At 42.2% G+C, this 26,062-nt stretch overlaps 1 long non-coding RNA gene across 1 annotated transcript in view; it reads right to left on the reverse strand.

The window, feature by feature from the left end:
• The window catches only part of LOC308472216, a 71,640-nt gene extending 49,356 nt beyond the window's left edge, over positions 1-22,284 (reverse strand). Inside the window, exon 1 of the long non-coding RNA XR_013983359.1 lies at positions 21,950-22,284. This is a non-coding gene — a long non-coding RNA (uncharacterized lncRNA). The remainder of the gene's footprint in view (positions 1-21,949) is intronic.
• Positions 22,285-26,062: the final 3,778 nt, after the last annotated feature.

Raw genomic sequence — 26,062 nt, forward strand, 5'->3', positions numbered from 1 at the left:
TTACTTGTGTGCATTTGGTTTAATTATTTACTTGTATTTTATTCTGTGAACCGCCCTGGGATATCTTGATGAAGGGTGGTATATACGTTTAATAAATAATAATGATGATTTACATTCATTCATTGTGTTATCTGAATGCCTGATTCAGATGTTTGTCCACATATTATATTTCCTTTACAGGTGTACTAAAGTGGAGTTCTGCCTAATTAGATTCATGCACTTCGAAAGTGCCTGCTAGTAGTATGTTTGGGTTTGGCTGCATTTAATGAATATTTCCTCTTTCAAAGACTTCATTGGGAATCACAGAGCATAGTTGTTTTATATAGTCAAGGCTCTTGCCCTGGGAGACCCAAGTTTTAATCTAGCATTGATGGCCTTGGCTGCAAATACATTCCCCCTGGACATTTGCCATATTGCACCACTAAAGAGCTTGGCGCGAACAAGTAGCCTTTGCATAAGCAAGGCCACTAACATCCCTGGAATAGTGTTGAATTTGTGGGTATGGAAAGCTTTCAAAGCATAGCAACTCCTTACATGCAGCAGACTTGATTTTTACATCACTAATAATGGTAAATCTAGCATAATATAGGCACTGAGTTTTCAGCCGAATGTGTAAATATGGCATGGTCACCACACTATTTTAACTGATTATTAACTTCCTACATAGTGAATTCAGCACTGAATATTGCCAAACATCTGTGACCATTCTGTGTCTCTAATAAACACCCTTAGCTGATATAAATAGAAACAGAGTTCATTACAAATAGGAGTTTATCTAGCTAGGAAAGATCATCTGCATGGGACGTTTACACTAAACTCTATGAAGTCTTACGGCTGGAATAGCTTTGGAGGAGCATGATGCCCCCGACTAACAACCCAGGTTGTTATGTGACTGATGTGTTACTTGCAGTCTGATTGGGGACCCAACATCACAGTCAAAACACAACGGAGGCAAGACAGGTCTTGCTCATCTCTAGAAGGAACAAACGTGCCGTTGAAAACAGCATCACAATCAAAAACATGTTTTCTTACAAAACATTTCCTCTATTGTCATTCAAAGTATTCCTTTGTAAATATATTCCAAGCTTAAATGTTCTTTTTTATATATATACACCCTGGTGCATTTTTTTTTTAGTACAGTGGTACCTCGGGTTACATACACTTCAGGTTACAGACTCCGCTAACCCAGAAATAGTACCTCGCGTTAATAACTTTGCTTCAGGATGAGAACAGAAATCGCGTGGCAGCAGCGGGAGACCCCATTAGCGAAAGTGGTGCTTCAGGTTAAGAACAGTTTCAGGTTAAGAACAGACCTCCGGAACAAATTACCGGTAAGTACTTAACCTGAGGTACCACTGTAGTATACTGCAAAAGTTGGAGAAGCATGGAATGCTTAGCTGCATTATGACACAAACATTAGTCCAGGAGATGTGGATCAGATCAGTTCCTATCAGAATAATAAATTCCTTAAGCATCTCCAGCAGAGATGCTCCCCACATATTGACAAATTCGTGAGTGTGGTTGTTGGGTGCGCATCAGACCTGCCTCACCACCATCCATGCATTCAGGGTGCATCAGACTGGGATCTATGTGTGTATTATTGTTATTTTACTTATTTCATTTATGAATTGCTTCTGTAATAAAGTTATCTTGAAGCTATTTCAGAGTACAATAAAAATGCATCTAAAACAATTGCAATTATACAAACAGTTGAAACAATTACATAGAGAGAGAGAGAGAGAGAGAGAGAGAGAGAATTACATAAATAGAACTAATTTCAAATCCAACGCAGTTAAGTCCATTAAAAAGGCTTGTTGCAAAAGGAAGGTCTTTAATGGATACCGAGAAGACCATAGATACAGCACTGGTGAGATGTGTATCCAGAGGATGTTCCAAAGGGCAGGTGCCTGGATTTTGTCACTGTGTGTAACAGAGCTCTTGATGAGATGGGCTGAAGAGCACAGGGGGGTTATATTGCATGAGGCAGTCTTTTAGGTGATCACATAAGTTCCTCTGTGTAAGAGGAAATTCCCTGTTACCTACTGGATGCTTCCAGGATAGTTGCAGAAGTCTATGAGGCTACTCTGGAGCCAACCTGTCAGGGAAGGGAAGGTGATCTATTTTAAGTGCCTTCATCTAGGCTGAGAGGTTTATTAATCTTCATGCCAGAGAACTAGCATGGCAAGCTTCTTGGTGGACAATCAGGAGATGTTCTCCCCCCCTCACCCTGGCAGCATGTTCCTTTCCACAGAGACCAGTTCAATTGCTAGATTAGCTGGAAGCTACTAGTTAATAATAATAATAATAATAATAATAATAATAATAATACTTTGTTATTTATATCCCGCCCATCTGGCTGGGTTTCCCCAGCCACTCTGGGCGGCTCCCAACAAAATATTAAAAACACAATAAAACAGCAAGCATTAAAAGCTTCCCTAAACAGGGCTTCCTTCAGATGTCTTCTAAAAGTTAGATATCTGTTTATTTCCTTGATATCTGATGGGAGGGTGTTCCACAGGGTGGCTGCCACTACTGAGAAGGCGCTCTGCCTGGTTCCCTGTAGCCTCACTTCTCACAGTGAGGGAACCACCAGAAGGTCCTTGGAGCTGGGCCTCAGTGTCCAGGCAGAACAATGGGGGTGGAGACGCTCCTTCAGGTATACTGGGCCGAGGCAATTTAGGGCTTTAAAGGTCAGCACCAACACTTTGAATTGTGCTTAGAAATGTATTGGGAGCCAATGTAGGTCTTTCAGGACCCATGTTACATGGTCTCGGCAGCCACTCCTTTCAATATACAGTATTGATATCATATGCTCATTTTTATCTTGATGATAACATTTTGGTGTAGCAACACAGGCGAAAACCCAGATGAAGTTTCAGCATGCATATATGCTAGGGTCTTTTCAATCTGGAGTTGAGATGGTGATACTTCCTCCATATCTAAATTGTTTTCTTTCATCCAAAAGAAGAAGAAATCAGTTCATAAAGTAGACCTATACAGTGGTACCTCGGGTTAAGAACTTAATTCGTTCCGGAGGTCCGTTCTTAACCTGAAACTGTTCTTAACCTGAAGCACCACTTTAGCTAATGGGGCCTCCTGCTGCCGCTGCACCACCGGAGCACGATTTCTGTTCTCATCCTGAAGTTCTTAACCTGAGGTACTATTTCTGGGTTAGTGGAGTATGTAAACTGAAGTGTCTGTAATCCAAGGTACCACTGTATTGTGTTTCAGTGCAAAAAAGCACCCTACATTAGCAATGGAGACGAAGCAAAGTGGTTAAGTAAAGGTTACCCTGAGGCACCCTTTTCTTACATGCTGACAAGCCAGGCATACATTCTTACTTTCACATAAGATATATATATATATATATATATATATATATATATATATATATATATATAACTTTAAAGGTGCAGTCTTGACAATTCCCTCACTGAATGGCACACATGGATAATCCTATACATAAACTGAGATTTATATGCCTGTCTTCATGCTCTTCTCTCAACAACGAAGTTTCACTTATTATAACTCCAGGAATTAGAAATACCATAAATGCTTACATAGTTTCCTTGAGCTTAGTTCATAGGTGTGAAAATAAAGTTCCTTTAGTTATGGTTAGGTGACCAGCACGTAATGTAAAACAAAATAAAACACAGAACTTTTCACACCTAATTTTCTTTTTACCCAGAATAATCACAATAGGACCAACCATGGCTTTCTGGTCATGATTGTGATCATTACCACTACATCAGAAAGATTTACTGTACTTAAAAAAGAGAAATGTATTTTTTTTTTTAAACTGTGCAGAAAAACAGTTTTCTGCACAGAGAGGGAATCCTCACAGGCCAGACCTCCCAACCTGGTGCCTCCCCAGACTTCGTTGAACTCTAAACTCCCACCAGCGTGGCCAGTGGTCAAGGATGGTGGTATAACGATCTCTGGCAAGCAAGCAGCCTGATAAACAGCAACGACTCTCCGTCAGTTTTATGTAAGTTTAATTACAAGAAGAACACACCCAAAGCACATCCCTCCCACCTGCTCTCATTAACAGTAGTTGCTCAGTCTGACTCATCATCCCTCTCCCAACATGAAGAACGCCAAAATCTCACCTTCCTTCTCCTTCCCTTCCATTGTTCTCTGAGCTTCTCCCGTCTCCTAGTACAGGGACTGAACTCCTTCCCACTCCCAGTGATTAAATGCTAATAGTAGGGGCTGACAAATCTCTCAATTTTGTTTCATCTTGGTTTCTCATTTTCCCAATCAAGTTCACTTCAATCACATTTCTGCATGGCATGGGGTTGGACTAAATGGCCTTCGTGGTCCTTTCCAACCCTACAATTCTATGGTTCTCATGAAAATTCATCAAAATATTACTGCATGTTGCTCCTAACATTCACTTTTTTTAATGCTAGCTTGCCTTGTGTACAGATATTTGCAAGTATTTTTGTATAATATGATGCATTTTTGTGTTATTTTGACTTATACATAGATTTTTTTTATGCATACAAACATTTTTTGTGACAATTGTATTGCAAAATTTGGAGATGTCTGAATTTTGAAAGGAGAGAGGCATCTGAGTTTATGCATCATTTCTGAGAGTGTAAAATAGTTAGATTTGCATTAGAGTGCAAATTAAATCCATTTTCTTCCTCATCCCTAGTTGCTGGTGTGTGTAATGCTGCTTTATGCCCCTTTAGAATCTCTCTAGCGTATATGGATGGTTTCATAACAGAGAAAACTGGGAAAATCAATCTGAAAAGCAGCTGAGGAGGAGCTGGTTCAGGTCTGTGAAATAGTACCTCACTTCGTATAAACTCCCATTGATCACGGGCTTGTATGTATTAGGAAAGGTGCCATAATCTGTCCCATAATGGCAGACATTTTGGAAATCTCTCGTAATGGAATTAATATTAGGTTTACGGTCTCTTCCTGTTTTCTTTTTATCTCTCCAGCTTACTTCAATAAACCATTTTTCAAATAAACTGCTTCTCATCACCACCTTCCTAAGCGAAGCAGTAAGGCAGAATGCCGGGCATTATGCTATTGCACCTCTTTACGACGTAATGTTTGTACTAAAGCTGTCATGATTTTCAAAATTGAAATAGTGATTTAGTGTTCTGGCTTATTTCCAAAATTCTTTGTCACAACATTATTTATTTAAAAGCCAAATCAATTATTACCATTATAAAGCACTGGGTATTTATTTGTGCATGATGGGGAAGGGCACTACTATGACCAAATGCTCCCTGAGATTTATGAAGCTGCATAATTACCAAATCAAATACTAATTAGCAGAATTAATTGTTTTGATAGCTCATTTTCAGCTTTGGTGGGGGACTAAAAGGTCTTTCTGTTAACCTCCTTTGGCCCTGCATTAAATTCAAAAGCGGTTTTATGTGTGTGGACAAAAAAAGGAAGCCAGTCCCCTCACAAATTTGTTTATAAGACACCCATGGATACATTTTCAAAGTGATATTTAGGAACTCATCAACAAAACTCCCATCAGAGCCAGTACAAGTCACATACAACCCCTTCCCCTGCCACTGTGTCCTACTTTTAAAAACATGCCCCCATTGCTGAAGAAAGTGCAATTGAAAAACAAAATCCCTTTGGTGGAAGGTGCAATGCTTTAAAGAAATCACAGCTATGTAGACCCTTTTGCAAAATCATTTATTAAGTGTTACTCAGTGTGTACAAATGAGTTAATGACTAGAAACAGAGCTCAAAACATGTGCTTATTTACAATGACATTTTTATAGGACTGCAGTCAGGGAATGTTTATTGCCATTTACCAAAGGGGGGTGGGGTAGAGAGAATAAGAAAGATTGCATAAACAAAAGAACTTTTCCAGTCCCTTTCAAAGGATTGCAGTTTAAAATCAAGTCCATATTGTACACCCCGCTAAACCTGAGAGGGATCATAGATAATGAAAGATTTAGTGGAGAGGTTTCGTTATTCCAAATTTACTTAGTTCATGTTAGTCATATGTCAACCACCATTATGTTCACATTCTCAGGGAGTTTAAAAAGTAGTCGTATGGCACACCTCAACTATTCCGATGGCTGGTTCAAGGATGGAATGATTATTTCAAGCTGCAGGTATGATACTAGGATTAATAAAAAGCAAAAGACAAAGATCCCATTAAGAGACATGTGCATGCAAGCAATAGTATCAGCTTATGTGTATCATTAGCACACACCTGACTATGGGACATTTTCAGAGTGGTGTAGTTTGGTGGAACAATTCACCTGTTGGGAAGCTATACATAACGTTCCCCATCCAGTGTCAAAATCTGCACATGCAGCTGCGAGCACCGGGTTCATCAGTCTGTATCAACATCATGCCCACAGTACTCTTTTGAACATGCAGCTCCTGATTCAACAGAGCATGCACACACACATGAACCCAGCAGGATTTTATGCACACTTTGACACACAAACACTGCGTTTATTTCTGAGAGGTATGTCCAATTCTTTCCAACCCTCTTATTTCTTAAGCAGAACAAATTTCATTCATTTATTGTTTGGAAAATAATATTTCAAAGAGCATGTTTCAGTAGCTGTGACTAAAATGAAGATGTTAATATCTACAACACATTGTAGATATATGACATTTATTTACAGAGGAATGGCGACTGAGATGATAAGGAGTCTGGAAAGCAAGCCTTATGAGGAATGGTTGAGGAAGTTGGGTATGTTTAGCCTGGATTAGACAATACTGAGAAGAGATATGTTAGCCATCTTTGAATATCTAAATGGATGTCACATGGAAATTGGAGCAAGCTTGTTTTCTCCTGCTCTGGAGGGTAGGACTCAAACCAATCACAGAATCATAGAATTGTAGAGTTGGAAGGGATGCCAACTGTTATCTCGTCCGACCAGATGACCATCTAACCTCTGCTTAAAAACCTCCAATGAAGGAGAGTCCACCACCTCCTGAGGGAGGTAGTTACAAGAAGGAAGATTCTGACTAAACATCAGGAAGACCTTTCTGCTGGTAAGAGCTGTTCATCAGTGGAACAAACTGCGAAGGTGGTGGACTCATCTTCCTTGTAGGGTTGTAATCAAAGGCTGGATGGCCATCTGTCTTGGGTGCTTTAGTTGAGATTCCTGCGTCGCAGAGGGTTGGACTAGATGACCCTCAGGGTCCCTTCCAACTCAGCAAGTCTATGATTCTATTTCATGCAAATCGTTGCATCTTACCTCTGATTATTTCTGTTTATATGTTTTCCAGGCTTTTCCTTGCCCCCCCCCCCTTTTACTTGCAATTTAATCTATTGATTCTCTTCTATAAACTAGAACTTTATAAATAAAGCACCAGCAGAATATTTGCACCACCCCATATACTCAGTGACAACAACTGTCAGGAATTAGCAACGGAATTTGATGAGGGTGCATCATAATGTTAATGAAACCTCACGTTCTCTTTGCTGCTTTTTCAACAGGCAGTGCCATCTAGTGGTACTATGTCTCATTTGGGCTGATTGACAAAACATAGCAAGTCTGCCTGATCATATATATATGATCTGCTAAACAGACACCCATTAGATTACTCATCTTGAAAAAAGCCACACACAAACTGAGGAGGCTACCATAGCAGTGTGGGAGCTGCTCTTTTATGGTCAGTTCATTTAAACAAACAAACAAGATGCTCATCCACATGATGGCCTCAGCTTTCCTCCCTCTCCTCTGAGCCAGGGGCCAATTCCATGCTCAGAACGCACGCAACTGGGCCCTGTGCATTCACCATTTCAAGAGATGTGATGGCAACCCCAGGCAAAGCGCTTTCCCACATAAGAGTCCCATGTGCTCTCAATCATGTATAAGTATGCTTAGCACATGAGTAATCCCATTCTAGGGACATCAAAGGTGATGGCTGTCCTCTGTCTCCACGGCTGGAAGCAGTAATGCTTCTGAATACCAGTTGCTGGAAACCACAGGAGAGGAGAGTGTTGTTGTGCTCGGATCCAGCTTGTGGGCTGAACACAGGCATCTGAATGGTCACTGTGAGAACAGGATGCCGGCGTGGATGAGCCATTGGCCCGATCCAGCAGGCTCTTCTTATGTTCTTATTCATATACAGTGTTAGCAGCATGTTTTAATAAGCCACTGTTCGCTGACATCTACATGCAAATGATAAGTGCATCTATGAGACAGAGGATGCGTGGAATGTATACCTGCAAGCATTACATCTGTTTCAAACTGAACCATACCCCACCCACAGACACTCACAGAAAAGTGACTTCCATGGAGAAAGGGGAATGCAAGACATAGTTAAAAATAGAAACTGATATAAACCAGTTGGCTTTCCTTTCTTCCTTCAACCAAGGAACTTTGACGTAAGAGGGCTGATTTCACAGAATAGGTGACTAGAAATAATTCCTTCCTTGAGACCTGCAGTTTGAAATAAGTGTTCCATTATTCTCCTTTTAGGTTCCCTTTTCTTAATTTGACAGGTGTTGGCCTTATTAGAAGGACATTTGGTCCACTGGTGGCATCCAAGGATGGGCAAAATGCACCTCTCCCACAGCTTACTCAAATGGGATCCAAGCCAATGTTCGTCAACTGGGAGATGAAATCCCCCTTCCCTGTGAAGAAACCCCCTTGATAATGAAGTTGGTCTCTTCTACTACCATCTGTGCCTGGCAAAAAATTTGCAACACTTCACCTCAAAGGGATGTTATGAATATAAATACAATAAGGATTGTAAGATACTTTGATCAAGTTGTCCAAAGAAGTAAGTTGGATAGTGTTTGAATAAAGATGTGGAATGAGTTTTTGATTGCATTTTATTTCTTCCAGATGTGTGGATTTTATGCTGGCCAACTGGGATACTGGGTTTTTTTAAAATTCAGAACTTTCCCCATTATATAAAAACTCCATATTTATCTTAGTCAACCGTTTTTTTGTATTTTCTGAAGCTCACCCACTCCAAAAGAGGAATCACATCTTCTTTAATATGTTTGGAGCAAAATAGACACTAAGCTTGGTGTAAAGGAATGTGACTTATACAGTGCAATCCTATGAATGTTTAGGTTTATTCCCAGGGAGGTTTGCATCTGATGGCAGCTGAATATTCAGAAGTTGACTCCACACATGCAATGCAAAAACTCTATATACCTAAAAATAAAATACATTCTAGAATGAAAGTATAACCTTCCATGCCTTTCTCACTACATGTTGCATTACTGTACCACAATTTTGGGATCTTTGTTTGGCAGTGTCCTGCCTAGGACTTACCAGCCAAAATAAACATTGAAGAGCTGTTTATCTCCTCTGATTGGTTTTTTTGGTTTTTTTCTTTGTTTTTTATTTTCCTGCTAAGTAGAATGTCAATTACAGCAGGGTGGGCATACTTTAATTCTTGCGGGATCTACTTTTTTTATTTTTACTAGAATGCTGAAATCAACCAACTGGTAAAAGGTAAAGGTAAGGGGACGCCTGACCATTAGGTCCATTCGCAGATGACTTGGTTGCGTGCTCATCTCGCTCTATAGCCCCAGGGAGCCGATGTTTGTCCACAGACAGCTTCCAGGTCACGTGGCCAGCATGACTAAGCCGCTTCTGGCAAACCAGAGCAGCGCATGGAAACACTGTTTACCTTCCTGCTAGAGCAGTACCTATTTATCTACTTGCACTTTGTCATGCATAGAACTGCTAGGGGGGCAGGAGCTGGGACCGAACAATGGGAGCTCACCCCGTCATGGGGATTTGAACTGCCAACCTTCCAATGGCAAGCCCTAGGCGCAGTGGTTTAGACCACAGCGCCACCCATGTCCCAACTGGAGTCTAGTGCAAAACAGCTGTTTAAGGGATAGAAACAGAATTAAGAAACAGGACATTGCTAGTGATGGGACAAAGCCCCCCACCCCCCAAAATTGGCACCCCATTTATAGGCAGTGAAAATGCAGGAAAGCATTTCATCACTTTTCCGGAGGTTAATCTTTGGGAACATTTCTGTGAGGGATATTTATTTATTTATAATCTTTTTTTTTTAGAATTTAAAAAAACCATTTATACCCCACCTTTCCTTCAGGTTTATTGATCATGGTGGGACAGCAGTGGAACTGATGGCTGATCTTGACTTTGGTGGGGAAGCAGTGCCAGAGCTCTTCCCAACAGCCTTCAGCCACCAGCCACCAGCCACCATCTTCTCTTCCCTGCATGACCCTAGGATTCATTATGAAGAACTGTGTTATTCTAAGGGGCCTTCTGGGATCAAATGTAATGACTAGTTGGGGTTGCCATTTTGTATCCCCAGAAGCTTCCTCAAAATGATAGGATGTAGCACAATTCCAGGGCATTCCAAGGGAGAAAGATGGCAGCCACTATGAAAAGCTCTACTGCTGTCACTGCCTTGGGTAGTTGAAGAAATAAACGGAAACCAACCAACCAAATACAAACACCACCACTGTCCCTCTGTCAGTGGTCAGCCCCCCCCCCCCGTCACCTGCCAACTCTTTAAAGGACAAATGTTCCTCTTCAAGTCCCACAGTTATGGGCACCACTTGCCCTTCTCTCCAATGTGAAGCTGACCATTTGACAACTCAACTTTTTGACCTCCCCAGAGCACATCTTCTGCCCAAGTATCTAAGCTGAGCTCACAGTTCCTCTTCATGAAAATCCATTTCTGGGCTTCTTGCCAAGCTCCCCTTTCAGCAGCCTAACCTAAAAGCAGAGAAAGCCTTTCCACTGTTATGACTGTTAAACCATTGAGAATCAGAGGGCCATGATAATCACCAGTAGGTCTGGAGTGGGGAAGTTCAGGTCCAGAGGACCAAATGTGCATCTCCTCCCAGACCTTTCTCTTCAACCCTGGTGACCCTTGCCACTTCGCTCCCCCTCCCTACACCACACCTCTATTCAGATCTGCTGCGCACTCTTCTCAGGTGCTTTGCCCTGTCCAGTTGTGCCCTTGGACAGCCATAATGCCTCTTGCTTGCCTGGATGGAAGATGGAGAGAAGTGTGTGCATGTAAATATTTCCAATGAGCTTTCCAGTTTTTCAGGGAAGGGGTGCAACTCTGGTAGAGCATCTGCTTTGCATGCAGAAGCTTCCAGGTTCAAACCCTGAATTGTCTAGGTAGCCCTAGATATCTCCCGTCTGAACCCTGGAGAGCCACTGTCAGTCAGTGTGGTCTGTACTGATGTAGATGGTCCAAGAGTCCAGCATGGTAGAAGGCAACTTACTACGTTCCTGTCTGGGACTGTACCCCATACTCACATTTCTGAAACAAAATGTGTTGGGTCTTCATTTATGGGAGAAATGATGAAAAGGAGCAAGCATAGGCTGTCAGTGATCACTCCAGTTAATTTTGTTCCTATGAGGAGCAGCAGCTGCATATTGCTATCAGACATTTGGCATTTTTAGAGCTAAAAAGGCAGCTGTAGTGGAAACACCCCAGAAAAACACATCCATTTGCCTGCTTAACTTCAGCACTTAAACCATCATACGGGTCAGCCTCAAGAAAAATGAATGACATCAGTCAAAACAATAGGATATGCATATCTTTCTGCAGTGATTATCTCCGTGTAGTACAAAAATTTAAAATAATTTGTGCTTTGAAAAATGTGATGATTGATTGGCTTCCATTAAGCTGGGGTTTTAAAAACATACCATGAACTCTTAGATAAAACGGCACTAAAATGTTAATGCAATGGCCAAATGAATCATATCTGGCTATGGTGCATATAACTACTTTAAAACATTATAGATACAACCCTTTGTGTATAATAAAAAAGCAAAGAATGTAATCACTGGAGGAACATTTTTAATGCTTTTACATTACACCCACCCACATCTCACATTCTTGTTTGTTATCTATCCTTATTATGAAACCCTTGAAATTCGCACTTCTACCAAACACGTAAGTGTTGTTCTAACACAACTGCATTGAGGGAAGTATTCATTTTTCATGTTTATAGGAAGCGTTCTTAGAATCATGGAATCGTAGAGTTGGAAGGGACCCTGAGGATCATCTAGTCTAACCCTCTGTATTGCAGGAATATGCAGCTGTACCGTACAGGGATCAAACCTGCAACCTAGATCACAACTATAGAGTGCTTCAGGGCTTTGCAAAATGGCAGTATCAGGAGACTTTTCCCATAAAGGGAAAAGTAGGAACAGAAACTCTGCTGCCTAAGTATTTTATGGATATTTCTTGATCAAGATGCTGATTCAAGCAGTTCTTTATGGACAAAGCTCAGCAAACAGGTGGAGAAAACAAGTTAATACCCACATTACCTTGACCGTGTGACATTCTTCCAACTGCACTACACATAGTCACCTGAAATGCACCTGCTCGCTTAATGACCTTCCCAGTTGCCTCTCTTCTGGCCTCTGTGCATTGTGTGCCTTTTCAAAATACTTAGATGGTCCACCTCGATTCCTTCAAAATCCCTCCTCAACGCCAACACTTCTGGGAAGCCTTGGACTTAATCCCATTTTAAGACAAAATCAGAGCCTTCAGGTGCTTACCTGAAAGCAAATGGACTAAAAATGGGGAGTGGAGCAGGAACTGTCTTTTGCTGAGGGACCTTGTTTGTTTATGAAAAAGCTTACGAAACAGATGATGGCATGGCAGTAAGTAATGCACAGTGGCAGGAGACCCTGAGTTGTAGTCATGGTGTGAGGTAGTGGTGTCATCACTAGGACCCAAGCCAAACTAAAATGAGAAGCCTAGATTGTTTTCCTTGAGATCATTAAACCATTACTTATGACTTACATTTGGAAGAGATTTTGCAGGGCCTGCTCACCCCAAGGAGTGACCCAGAGACCCACATAACTCCAGCACTTTCGGAAATGCCACATAATGTTCGCTCCATGCTTGCAAGGAATAAGTCCTTCATTGTGGCATCACCCACACACTGGAGCTCCCTTACTATTGATATTAGGCAGGAACCTTCAATGTGTTATTTTTGGCACCTGCTAAAAAATTGTTTTGTTTAGGTAAGCCTGTCCAGACATGTACATTTATTTTATTACGCATTTTCTTTTTTAAAAAAACCTGCTGATTTTATTCAAAGTTTGAATATTTTGGGTCAATTTTGTTTTCAACATCTGATTTTTTCCCCAGTATTTTAATTTAAATTGTTTTATTTAAACTGCTTAGATGTTATGATGATTAAGCAGTATATAAATCCTGTTAAATAAATAAAGTCAGGAAAGATTCATACTAAGTGAACACGTTTGTGCACGTGTGTGGCATGGATGTCAGAGAATTCTGATGGAAACTGGAGTAGAAACTGCTGATATTCATTTGTTCTTCCCACATCCAGCCAATACAACTGGTATTTAACTACTGTTGTTTTCAGTTGCAAATGTTGAGACACACGCTCACACACCCCACATTTGCATTACATTTCCTTGGCACTGAAATGCATGATGTGGAATAACATCATGATAATGTAACTGATTACATAAAATTCCACTGTGGTGAGCAGTGAGCCCAATAACTTCATTTTTGCCGCAAGTGAAACTGTAAAGGTAAAGGTAAAGGTACTCCTGCCCGTACGGGCCAGTCGTGTCCGACTCTGGGGTTGTGCGCCCATCTCACTTAAGAGGCCGGGGGCCAGCGCTGTCCGAAGACACTTCCGGGTCACGTGGCCAGCGTGACAAAGCTGCATCTGGCGAGCCAGCGCAGCACACGGAAACACCGTTTACCTTCCCGCTAGTAAGCGGTCCCTATTTATCTACTTGCACCTGGGGGTGCTTTCGAACTGCTAGGTTGGCAGGCGCTGGGACCGAAAGACCTGATGATCAGGCAAGTCCTAGGCGCTGAGGTTTTACCCACAGCGCCACCCGCGTCCCATAAGTGAAACTGTAGTGGCATGGAAACAGTGCTGCGTGTGATTCAGGAGTGCCAACTTGGCCTTGTGACTGTGGGTGCCTGGGGCTGTGGTGCATGGCCCTGGCACCAAAATTTGTGGGTGCCTGGCCCCTTCATGGGGAATTTGTGGGTGCTCGGGCACCCAGAGCCCCAGGGAGTTGTCACCTATGATGTGATTAATTTGGGTCAGAATAGAAATCTATACCTTAGATAGAATCGAGTTTGCCTTTCCTTATACAGCAAGCATAGTTCTGGGCCATTGAAATTTCACCGTGTTGCTGTTCCCCTTAGCCTAGTTTGTCCTAGAAAAGAAGTCACGTTTTACTTGTGAAATTATTGTTTCCCCCTTTCCTGTAATGTAGCACTTAGGAGGTTACAGATTACCAAATTAAGTGGAAAGTGCTGTTTTCTGATCAGTTTCAATTCTCCATGCTGCGTGCGAAAGTATTAAAACTATGAAAGCTATTGACTTTTCAGGAAGGATAGTTGAGCACAAAGTAAAAGGATATGGAGTATTTCATGGCGATCTTTGACCATTAATAGAGCAGATCAGATGTTCAGGCCACCCACAAGTATATATATAGGCAACCTCTCAAGATATTAAGAACCAACAACAAGAGACTTGAAGTAAAAAAGCAAAATGAAAACAAATGGCGGGGTCCATGCCAATCTGTTGTGCACATGGGGGTGCTGTCCTCACCAGGTACCCTCAAAGCCAGAGTTCCAGTGTCCTGGCAGGACTCACCAAGGACACTTGCCTGGCTGGGCCCTCTGAAAAAGTTCTTATTGCAGAGATGAACATCCTTTTCCCCACTGAGGTCAACCTGCAGCAGTGGCTGAGCGTATACTACAAGAGTGCATACTACAAGTGGGCATGACATGAGTGTGCATGCAGTGTTAACACAAGCATGATCATCATTTTTAAAGGCTTCCCTTGCTGGAATGAAGAAGAGAAGAACCCGCTTTGCCACAGCAGGGGAAGCCCTTTGAAAGTGGGGATCACGCCACAGACAACCAAAGCAATCTTGGCTTTCAAATCTTAACCAAAGTTGTGGACATGCACAAGCTCCCCTAGCAAATACTGTGCTATCATATGGAAACTCAGCATGTTGCAAAAATAGTGTTCACCTCTGATGGTGGTGGTAATGACTGAACTAGCATTTTGCATCTTTAAGTAATCATCCCTCAAGGAGTCTTTAGAACTATGTGAACGCTGTATCCTTTATTGTTTTGCTGTAGCAGGCAGCATCTTAACTCTGCACAATGAGCCACTTCTGCTTGGAATTAGCAGAATACGTCCATAGATTACTATCAATAGCTTTATGAGGGTGATTATCAGCTCCAATTGTCTGCCAAGCAGCATTACCCTTAATGTTTCCATCCGCCTTGTCATTAAGCACATGTCAAACTCAAAGGAACAGTGGTAATTTTTTGCAATTAAGGTCCCCATTATTGTTTCCTTTACTTAAACAGGGAGTAAAAATTGCATGTTTTAAATGTAACCACAAGTTGCTCCCCACACACTTAGTTACCTTATCCAGCGGCAGAGATTTCTTTATACACTTAATTGACTAGGTTAAATCTGCTACTGAAGGACCTCTTGATAGCTAAAAGAATACATTGTCTTGCATCTGTCCTGCCAGAAAATGTTGTGCCCAGTTTGGTTGTAAATCTAAGTGAGCAGCTTGAAGCTTGGGAGTGCTTTATTTAAAACACATTGAAAGGAGGGCAGGAGAATGGAAGAAACATTATTTTAGGTAAAAGAAATGCAATTATTAAACATTAGGGTTTTATTTGTGGAGCACTTTATTTGTCACATTAAGGCCTGCAGCTAGAGATAGAAGAAAAATTCAGATTGATTCAGATTTTAATGTGAGCCTACTTAATTCACACTTTTCAAAACAAAATGCAAACTGAAACACAGGTATCCTTCAAAGTTCGCTGTTCTCCTGAAAATCTATCAGAGGTTTAGTGCTCATTTCCATGCTAATTGTTTTCAGAAAGAAAAACCTTTTGCAACCCCATTATATCAGAACATCATGAGAGTTTTGTGTTACAATTTTGTATGATGAAATTTGGGGTATATATATAACAGCATACAGTTCTTTTCTACTATTTGAAATTTAGTGTAACATGGAGGTAAAGGTAAAGGTAAAAGGAGCCCTGACAGTTAGGTCCAGTCGCGGACGACTCTGGGATCGCGGTGCTCATCTCGCTTTATTGGCCGAGGGAGCCGGCATACAGCTTCCGGGTCATGTGGCCAGCATGACTAAGCCATTTCTGGCGAACCAGAGCAGTGCATGGAAACACCGTTTACCTTTTTGCTGGAGCAGTACCTATTTATCTACTTGCACTTTGACGTGCTTTCGAACTGCTAGGTTGCCAGGAGCAGGGACCAAGCAACAGGAGCTCACCCCGTCGCAGGGATTTGAACCACTGACCTTCTGATCGGCAAGCCCTAGGCTCTGTGGTTTCACCAACAGCGCCACCCAATATGGAGGTATATTGGTCAAAAAGCCGCAGTTCCATAATGCAACAGGTACTGAAGTGCAAAAAGGACTTTAGAAATAAGAACAGAAGCACTAGGGTACATTTAGCTGTGGGGAATAGTGCATTAATTTTCCTGACTATATCGCTTGTGCTTTTATGTTCCTCTTACACTGCAAACTGAATATGGTGGTTAGTGCTCATGCTTAATAATTAGTGTCTTATAGTAATGTGACTTTATGTATTATTTCCATCATTTCTGGTGATTACAGCCCTTCAGAAGTATTCTTGTACAATTACTAATGGTGTTTTATGGCTTTTTGAATAAAAATACCTCCCAAAGATTCCTCAACTTTGAATCTGCAAAATTTACAGATAACCTAGTTTCCAGCAAAGCAATATGAATTCTGTCACAACAGGAGGAAGTTCAGTCACGAGTCCCCCCCCCCCCACATTCATGTTCAAAGAGTGATGTGTCTTCTTTGCTTACATAAAGCTTGTCATCTCTCTCCTTGAACAAGGAATGTGAATTTCTTCAAGTAATGAAAAGAGTGCCTGGCTAAAGTGCTCCATAGAGTATCCCTTGGGTTTGACATTGTCATTGTTGCCTGTAATAAATTAGAGCTGTGCTTGAACCCAAAGACCAGCAAATTAACAGTTAATTAGGAGTTGATAAATAACAGTCACAGAGGACCTCTGATTTAGTCGGTTTGCAGTGGCACCCTCTCCCTCCTATCTTGAAACAGCAAGTGTTTATGTGCTTGTAACAAGTGCCTGAGTGGACGGCGGTGTGTCTGCATTTTGTCATGCCTCAGGATTGCTCTCACATGTTCACCTTCCACTCGACTTCTCTTAATACACTTACTCGACTCTGTCTGACAGAGCGGCTCTATCTGAACATTTTCCAAGATAAAGAAGCATGGTGACTGTTTAAAGGAATCACATCACTCTTCTCATGGGGAGGAGAGGTGGGGTAAATTATCTGCTGAGGCTCCTCCAGACAAACCAGTGTATTGAGCAACCACCCTGATTTGCTTGCTCAAAGCTCACATGGAAGGTTTGAAATGTCTGATCTTCATTTAAACATTGATCCTGAATTGTTTACAGGGAGGTTATATGTCTTCCTGTCAATCAATCATTATCACACACTTCTCGGTGCAACTCCCTGTCATTTTCCTAACTAAAACATTCAGTGTTTTCTTTTTAAGTGGATTTGTTGTTAAAAAGTAATTGCATACATTTCCACTATGAGATTGAATCCTTCTTGCAAAATAGTGACAGTCTGGGGGCAACCCTGGTTTCCAGAAAAACACAAACCAAAGAGTAAACTGTGCTTAGGCTTGCAGCCAGACTTTCAGATACAGATCTGTTTGCTCTAAACTGAAAATCTCACTGCGTTCAACAGGTGCCATGTCTATCCTTAAATGAGCAGAGCACTTCAACACTGCCATCAGCACTCACTAGCCTGTAGGATTCTTTGTACTATCACATGCTGAAAAGCTTTTGCGTGGACAGGCGGAGTCCCCAGATCCCGAGCGGTCCCCCCCCCCGTCATGTGGAATAACGACTCAAGACAACGTGCTATGGGATTAAATTGGCCACAACTTTATTAAATTTCAAATGTGGGTAGACCTTGGCTCAGGCATTGGGCATTCTCCCTCCCCAGTCCCCAGCCGGGGACCTAGGGAGCATCAGGGTTATCCAGTGTGTGTGTGGGGGGGGATGGGCCGGCTTTGGAGAACATATGTTCAAGCAGAGATAGCCGCCCCCGTTACGCCGCCACCGCAGGGGAGAACAATGACGACCTTTCGGCGTACGGTCAAAGCCTCGCTTCAGAAACCCCTTTAACAGGGAACCCTGGTATCGCCGCTGCAAAGAGGAAGATGGACTAAAGGATTCCGCCCAAGGCCTGATACCGCCAAAGTTGTGACTTTTTGCTACGGGAAAGGTGAACCTGCCAATGCAGGGAAATTCCTTTCCGGCCCTTTAACAGCGACCTTAACGTAGCAGCAGCCGCATACCTGTGAAGAAAAGTTAACCTGCAAAATAAGACATTAACTGAGGGTGGGTAGGGTGGGAGAAGCTCTGGAGCCAAGTGAGGATTCCCAGGTAAGATCCTCCCTCTATTGTGTGGGCAGGTAATCCCTCCCTACCTGGCCTGGTCTCCTTGGCAATGCTTCCCCCAGGTGGGATTGGACAACTGACTGAGGTAGGCGGAGACCTCCAGGTATCCCACCTGAGGGAAGGCAAAGCCAAGCCTATGCTGATGGAGCTGCTCCAGATCTAGGGGCTGCGCGCGTCCACGCAAAGGGCGCCCCCTGTTTTAAGCAGGGAGCGGTCATTGTGGACTGAAGGCCAGGATGTGTGAAGCTGCAAGATAATAACTTCATAAGATGCTTTGAGACATTTTTCTTACTTTAGGGTAAGGGTAAGGTAAAGTCAATGTCCAATTTCCCTGCAGACAAATCAGGATGAATGCTCAATGAACAGGTCTGGAAGTGTGTGGTAAGCATGGATATATTTTTTGTCAGCTCACTTCCATCTCATCCCTCTTTCCATTCTCCCAATCTCCTCCTTCTGAAGGGTTCTTTGTGTAATTCTCTTTTTATGTTTTATTATATGGGGTTGTGCCCGTGTCTGAGTCCAGGGGGGCATCTGGGTGGTGAACATAGTCTGTTCCTGGCTTTTTGCCTACCCAGGTGTTCACCCTTGGCTGACCTATGCTGGTATGCTGGGTCAGCACTGCCTGCAAGGGTGCAGGGGGCTAGTCAAACCAGAGCCTATGCAACCACTCACCTTCTGTAATCAATAAAGTTGTGGCCTAAATTCTGCCAAAAACCAAAACTAAAATTTCAGTCATGTGTGAATTTATTTAGGGGGGAGGTCTCTGGGTCTGAACACCCAATAGGAAGAAAAGGGGGAAAGAGGGGGGGGGATGAGTGGGGGTGGGGTCGGGTGGCGATGTTTCTATTTTACTTAATATATGTGGGGTTTTGTGTCAGCATTGCTTGTGCAGGTTCTCTGCTGTTCACTTGTGTTCCTTTGGTGGTGAGAGAGGTGGGGTTGACCTAGGGTGTGGTTGTTCATTTGTGGTTGGCTGTGGTGGTCTTTATTTTCATGTTTGAGTGAGGTGGGTGGGTGTTTTGGATCAGGTTAGCCATATTGATTTGTATGCTGTTGGTGGATTTTTGTCATTGTCTTGTTGGGCTGTGTATGTGATAAAGGGGAACCATACCGGGGTGAAGGCGTCTTCTTCTATTTGTCCCCATGTTAGTTTCAGTTTATTGGTTAATTTTTCTAGTAAAGCTGTTTCCCATACTATTTGGTACCATTGGTCCATGCTTACTGCTGACAGGTCTCTCCAGTGTCTGGCTATGATGTTTCTGGCTGCTGAAAGTTGCCCACGTACACCACAAAGGGGCCTTTTCAGTGATGGCTCTGAATGACCTCCCCACTGAGGTGTGTCCAGCCACATATTTGTTTTTCTAAAGCACTTAGAGGCTTTATTTACAATTAATGCAGCATAAAAATTCTGAAAACAAATCCAAATAAAATAATAAAATAAAATAAAATGTTTTCTTTTTGGAAATAAGCAAAGAAAAACCTTTCAGCAGGCTTTGGGATGAAGGTATCAGCGGCTGAATGAATGAATTGATGCTGCTATTTATTATGAATTGCTTGTTATGAATTGTATGTGTATAACTGTTAAATTTGTATTTTTTGAATATTATGTTATGCATGAATGTTACAATGTTTGTTAAGTTACTATGTTGTAAACCACTTTGTGGCCCTTTGACAAAGGGTAGCGTATAAATTTCTTAAATAAATACATTTCCAGGGTGGGTGTAAATTACAGAATAATTTTATGTCCCTAATAATGATGTAACACCAGGATATATTAGTGTACCAAAACATGCATAGGCATTATTAGGAGCTTCCAAACTTGCCACTTCATATCCCCTTGTTCTGACACCTAATTAATGTTTTCCCTTTATGGTGTTTTGGGCCTAGCACACCCTATTAATGTCAGGCAACATAATCTCCTTCGCTGTGGTTGGCAGGCACTTGTTAATTCACGTTTAAATGTGTCCATACTTCTTGGGGATAATGATTTTTGGTGGGGATAGTGAATTCAAAAGTTGGGGTGCAATTGGAATGTTGTCATTTTATTGCTTTGTATACTTTGATAACATAAAATCACTTTATTGTTTATAGTGCTACTTGATAGGTTGCTAACATATTTTTTTTTATTCAGGTTTAGGGACTTTCCAGGCCAAAATGACTGGTTTGTTGAGGACCGAAAAACACCTGACTACAACATAAACTCTCATTTTCTTCCCCCATTTCAGTAAAAATGCCTCAGCTGCTTAAGGGGTGACCAAATCCAGCACTTTCCTTCCTCTTTCACACATTATTAATTCTCAGGCTTTACAAGAGGCTGGACTGATTCAGAATGTTGTAGCTGATACATACCTTACTAATGGCTCAGAATAGGAATTGGAATAATATCCCTGATCCCTCATTCCCAAACTATAACAACAAAATACAGGAGAAAGAAAACCTATGTTTGTGAAATATAGCTGGGATAAGATAACAAAGATGTTTGGAAGCCCCTGTATGGGGGGAGAACATCCTATTAATGATTTATATTTCAGTCAATCAAACAAACAAACAAACATAGAATCATAGATTAGGGACTGTGAGGCAATGTAATCAACTTCCTGTGCAAAGGCCACCATTGGAGATAATCCACACTTAAGCACTTTAAGCAGAGAACAGGTTTAAGCAAAAGGACACCTGTAGTGTAAGCGGCTTAAACCTTAAAAAGCACACCTGAGTGGAAAGTATGGGTCAGTTTGACCAAGGCAAAAGTTTCTTCTTGGTTCAAAAGATGGCAATCAGAATGAGAATGAACAAGTCGTGTGTGTCATTACACATTCCCCCAAAATTACCTTGAGTGCAACCCTCGATCACCCCATTGTGCTTATAGTTGTAGCATTCCATGAATATTCCTGTGCAGTAAGGATAATAAGAACATAAGGAGACCCCTGCTGAATCTAGGCCCATCTAGTCCAGCATCCTGCTCTCACAGCGGCCAACCAGAAACTTATGGGAAGCTTGCAAGCAGGACTTGAGCATATTCCCCACTTAAAATTCCCAGAAACTGGTGTTCAGAGGTATACAAAATCAGTCCAGCTGAGTACTGTCTACACTGACTAGCATTGGCTGGCCAAGATTTCAACCTGGAGGTGCTGGGAAGAAGAAGAAGAAGAAGAAGAAGAAGAAGAAGAAGAAGAAGAAGAAGAAGAAGAGGAGGAGTTTGGATTTGATATCCCGCTTTATCACTCCCTTTCAGGAGTCCCAAAGCAGCTAACAATCTTCTTTTCCCTTCCTCCCCCACAACAAACATTCTGTGAGGTGAGTGAGGCTGAGAGACTTCAGAGAAGTGTGACTAGCCCAAGGTCACCCAGCAGCTGCATGTGGAGGAGCGGAGACACGAACCCGGTTCACCAGATTACGAGTCCACCGCTCTTAACCACCACACCACACTGGATCGAACCTGGGATCTTCTATGTCCAAAACAAGTGCTCTACCACTGATCTACTGCCCTTCCCCAAATGATATACAGTCGTACCTCGGAAGTCAAACGGAATCCGTTCCGCAAGTCCGTTCAACTTCCAAAACATTCAGAAACCAAAGTGCGGCTTCTGATTGGCTTCCAAAAATAGTTCGCAAAGCGGAACACTCACTTCCGGGTTTGCGGCGTTTGGGAGCCAAAGCGTTCGAGAACTAAGCTGTTCGAAAACCAATCTGTGACTGCATTGCATCAGTTCTGAGACGAATAACCAAATTTCTGCAGAATATGAAGACGAAGTCCAAGGTACGCACGCAACGTTTTAGAAACAAGGTAAACAACTGCACAGAATCCCACCGTCATTGAGCATTGTCGCTCAGCCCCTTTCCACATGCAAACAACCTCTTATCTGAGTAATTTGATACAAAAGTAAATGAAAGGTAGCTTTAAAAACAGCAGATTATATTAATTTCACTCGTGGAATGACCTTTGATTGAGAGGAGATTCTGTTAGGCAGGACAGACAGGGGAGAGGGGTTTTACTGATTCCAACTTCACTCTGCAGCCTGCTGTTGCAGCCCCCACAAAATCTGCTGTAGTTTGGGGGAACCTTGGAATACATGGGAAGTAGAGTACAGGGCCCGAGGGAAAGGGGGAAATTTGTGAAAAGCAACTCACACCCCCTTCCACTCTCAGAAATCTCTGCTGGGTCACAGAAGCCTTTCATCAGCGGAGGAACAGTATTGGATACAGCCCTACAATCAGGGGCGGATCTACTGTGAAAGTTAGGAAGCTTCAGGGTCCCTAATCATCCTAGAGGGGCCCCAGAAACAACCTTATTCATGCATGTATATAACATTTCCCTAATTTTCATCCCGCACATAACTTGAAAACCATAAGGCATAGGAAATATTTATTCACACCAGAGACTTTGACATGTGAGATAATCCAGTAGAGCAATTTTAATCAAAATCTGAAATGCAGTAGCTAGCCATATATATATATATATATATATATATATATATATATATATATTGTGGTGGTCTGTCATGGAAGAACCCCACTGAAGAAGATAACAGTGGTTAACTCAAAATGTAGGTCGGCCACTGCCTACAATTATAATTATTTTGTGGTTGGATGAGTTGGCTAGTTGTCCAGCTGACGTATGATCTTACTGAATGCTATTTGTAAGTTTATTCTACTATGTCGACAGGGTTTTATGTGACTTTGGGGTGGGTTAAAGGAGGAGAAAAAGACACATTCAAAGATCTGATGTGCATATGGACTGCTCTCATGGTTCTTAGAATTGCATCACACATGCTGACTTCCCCCTGTCTTTTTATAGTGGTTAATATAACCTCTGGCCATACGAATATGACCTCACACGGCAAGATTTATATTTAATCATGCACGGAAGAACAATTTAATAAACAAATCAAGGGAGAATGACAGGGAATGGAAGAGTGACGGCAATAAAGTTACCAGGGGGTGACCTTTTCCTGTCATAAATGATTATATAAAATCATCCTCAGGGGAAACATTCTGAGAAAAGGATATCTGTGCTTGTGTTCTTGTGAGTCAAAAATGGTTGTTCATTAGGACTACAATTTCTGTCCTCTGCTTAGTTTTTTTATTTAGTTTTGTTTAAAAAATGATAATTTTACAGAATTTTCCATTGAGGGCATTTTGGGTCAAAAGACCCAATGCCTGATATGGAGACTATGGGACATAGAAGCAAATTGGCCACCAGTGCCGCTGACATTGCAGAATAGATGCAACATGTTCCCATAGATATGGGCAATCACTTCCTAATAAATTTGCCACTGCACTCTGGGTCAACTGCAGCTTATGAAGACTCTTAAAATCTAGTCCCATGTAGAGTGCATAGCAGTTATCCAGTCTTGATATAATTGGGCCATGTGTTACTTGAGATCAGACGACAAATAGAGATATAACTGTGTGTTCATGCATATACTGCTGATCTATTATATTTTCCTATCATACCACTAGTCTTTGCATTCGGTTACTGGGTGTTTTTATTGTAATTGGTGTGTGTGTGTGTGTGTGTGTGTGTGTGTGTGTGTGTTATGGTATCTGCAGGAATAACTCAGATTTTAAGATTATCTCAGATTTGGGCTTCGTATTCACTTTACAAGATCATACTACAGTCAGTAGTCTGACTGAAGATGCATGATCTGCATGAGAGCCAGTGTGGTGTAGTGGTTAAGAGCGGTAGTCTCGTAATCTGGGGAACCGGGTTCGCGTCCCCACTCCCCCACATGCAGCTGCTGGGTGACCTTGGGCCAGTCACAGTCTCTCAGCCCCACTCACCTCACAGAGTGTTTGTTGTGGGGGAGGAAGGGAAAGGAGAATGTTAGCCGCTTTGAGACTCCTGAAAGGGAGTGAAAGGTGGGATATCAAATCCAAACTCTTCTCTTCTTCTTCTTGAATCTAATGTGATTAAACTGTAGGATCATCACTATTTTGGTAATCTGAGAACTGCGTACCTGTCCTATTCCCCTCCCAAAGGCATTGTTGTCTAAATAATGAATGAACATGGGCATAATTGCATTTTCATACATTTTAAATGATTCCACACATACCTCTGCACTGAAGGACTTCCCTTAAAAATAAAACTCAGCCCTCCAACCATCTCTTTTTTAGTGATCACAGTCCATCTCAGCCTGGTCCCCAGCAGGCTTTCCATTAATGTGCTAGGCTGACAATGAGCTGAAGACAGAATATGAAAGTGAGCTGTGGTCAAATAAGGCTTCTAACTAAGCATGATGACAGAAGCCATCACCTTAATGGGCTCAGCCATTCTAAAATGTAACTGCTGACAGTCGTGCACTTACAATCATGGAAGGAACAATGGGACTCCTCCGTCTGCACATTTTTGGCTGACTAAATCATCTGTTTCTAGCTTTACATACTCATCCAGCTTGTAAGTGTCCTGTAGGAAAGTTGCTTCTGTCATCCATAACAGCACACAAGGGGTGGAGGAGGGGGAAAGAGGAAATTACTGCAGCTTTCTATAGACAATTGATAACCTTGCCTATATATTCTTAGCCTACCTGAGAGACCTCCTTCATGGATCACTGCCTTGCCGTGGCGAAGGGGCTTGAATAACTCAGAGAAGCTATGAGCTATGCTGTGCAGGGCCACCCAAGACAGACAGATCATAGTGAAGAGTTTTGACCAAACGTGATCCACCTGGAGTAGCAACTGGCAAGCCACTGCAGTATACCTGCCAAGAAAACTCCATGGCAAATAGAAGGGGAAATAACTCCTGGCAAATAGAAACTCCTGGCAAATAGAAGGGGAAGAAATGGAGGCAGTGAGAGATTTTACTTTCTTGGGCTCCATGATCACTGCAGATGGCGACAGCAGTCATGAAATTAAAAGATGCCTGCTTCTTGGGAGAACAGCAATGACAAACCTACACAGCATCTTAAAAAGCAGAGACATCACCTTGCTGACAAAGGTCTGAATAGTTAAAGCTATGGTTTTCCCAGTAGTGATGTATGGAAGAGAGATGGACCATCGAGAAGGCTGATTGCCAGAAAATTGATGCTTTTGAATTATGGTGCTGGAGGAGACTCTTGAGAGTCCCATGGACTGCAAGAAGATCAAACCTCTCCATTCTTAAGGAAATCAGCCCTGAGTGCTCACTGGAAGGACAGATGCTGAAGCTGAGGCTCCACCTCATGAGAAGAGAAGACTCCCTGGAAAAGATCCTGATGTTGGGAAAGATTGAAGGCACAAGGAGAAGGGGACGACAGAGGACGAGATGGTTGGACAGTGTTCTCGAATCTACGAACATGAGTTTGACCAAACTGTGGGAGGCAGTGGGAGACAGGAGTGCCTGGCGTGTTCTGGTCCATGGGGTCACAAAGAATCGGACATGACTAAACAACTAAACAACAACAACCTGAGAGACATGGAACAAGGCTAATGCAGTTTTTGGTTTCTAAGCTGTAGAACACCAGCTTTGCTCTCCAGTTCCTTCAAGGACTTTTGCAACAAGCTGTGGATTCTGAGATCATCCGTTTTGTAACTCCTCCTCCATTCCACATACAGAAACTGATTGAATGGGCAGTTGAATCTTACCCAAACACTGGTGATGGTACAGTATCTTCTACCACACCTAGCAAGCTAGCTTAGAGGACACCAC

Source organism: Podarcis pityusensis (genome assembly GCF_964106645.2).
Source record: "Podarcis pityusensis genome assembly, chromosome: 2".
Classification (NCBI taxonomy): Eukaryota; Metazoa; Chordata; class Lepidosauria; order Squamata; family Lacertidae; genus Podarcis; species Podarcis pityusensis.